The 1,443-nt window shown below is 41.9% G+C and overlaps 1 non-coding gene across 1 annotated transcript; it reads right to left on the bottom strand.

Moving 5' to 3' along the window:
• Positions 1-737: 737 nt before the first annotated feature.
• LOC125928309 (U6 spliceosomal RNA) lies at positions 738-844 on the bottom strand. The gene has a single exon (XR_007459623.1). It is a non-coding gene; the product is annotated as a U6 spliceosomal RNA (small nuclear RNA).
• Positions 845-1,443: the final 599 nt, after the last annotated feature.

Raw genomic sequence — 1,443 nt, 5'->3', positions numbered from 1 at the left:
CTTTGGGGGTAGGATTGTGAAGGGGAAGGTCAATGCCATAGAGTAAGTGAAATGCCCACAAACCTGGGACCAGGGGATTGACAATCACTTTTAACTGGTCATTACTTTGAAAGAAAGTAGGTATATTTGAGGGTGCCTCTTTAACAGGGAGACACACACACAAGATTATGAGGGTGCTGGTTTGTGCAAATGCAAGGTTAGGGGAAGAGTGCACCATTGGATCAAGGTGCTGAAACAAAAATCACTTCTTCAAACAAAATCAATGATTTTAGAGTTGTACGGCTGGACACAGGTATGCAGCTTTACTGAGTTATAATTAGCATGCAATAAACAACAAATATTTTAAGTTTTGGCGTGTTTACACCTGTGAAGCCATCACCACAATCAAGATGGGTGAACATAGCTATCACTTTCTAAAGTTTCCTCACGCTTCTTTGTCATCTTTTTGTGTGCTTCCACTCATTCTTGTCCCACTCACCCCAATCCCAGGTAGTCACTGATCTGTTTTCTTCCACACTAGATTAGTTTGCGTTTTCTAGATTTTACATCAATTGAATCTTACAGTATGTACTCTTTTGTCTGGCTTCTAATTATCTAAATATTATTTGGGGACTCATCCATGTTGTAGTTCAACAGTTAATTCTTTTTTATTGCTGAGTTGCATTTCAGTGAATGGATATACCAGTTTGGTTATCCACTAACCTATTGATGGACAGGTGTATTTGTATTTATTTTTTTTCAATATGGAATGCTTCACGAATTTGCATGTTATCCTTGTGCAGGGGCCATGCTAATCTTCTCTGTATCATTCCAATTTTAGTATATGTGCTGCCAAATGGAGCACTGTATTGGTGTTCTATTGCTGTGTAACAATGACCCCCAAACTTAGAAACTTAGAAGAGTAAAATATTTATTATCTCAATTCTTGTGGGTCAGGAATCTGCACACAGCTTGGCTGAGTACCTCTAGCTCAGGGTCTCCCAAGGTGTCAGCCAGGGCTACAGTAGTCTCAAGACTCCACTGGAGGAGGATCTACTTCCAAGCTTGCTCATAGGGCAGGCCAGACAGGCTGGCCTCAGGTTCTCTAGAGAGATAGGCTAAGGTAGGCTATGGTGGCTGACAAAGTCTAGAAACTCAGTGGCTCAACATGATAAAGTTTAGTTTTGGCTCCCACCACAGTTAGGTGCAGATCAGGTAGCACATATGTATCTGTAGTTTTACAACACATGGCTTCCACAATCATAGTGGAACAAAAGGAAGGGCTGCATGGTTATGCAAGATGTTTTCTTTTTTTTTATGTTTATTCATTTTTGAGACAGATCATGAGCTGGGTATAGGCAGGGGTGGGGGGACAGAGGATCCGAAGGGGGCTCCGCACTGACAGCAGAGAGCCCGATGTGGGACTTGAACTCACGAGTCATGAGATCATGACCTGAGCTGAAG

Source organism: Panthera uncia, chromosome D4, assembly GCF_023721935.1.
Source record: "Panthera uncia isolate 11264 chromosome D4, Puncia_PCG_1.0, whole genome shotgun sequence".
In the NCBI taxonomy this organism is placed as follows: Eukaryota; Metazoa; Chordata; class Mammalia; order Carnivora; family Felidae; genus Panthera; species Panthera uncia.
This window is presented reverse-complemented; position numbering and strand designations above follow the sequence as displayed.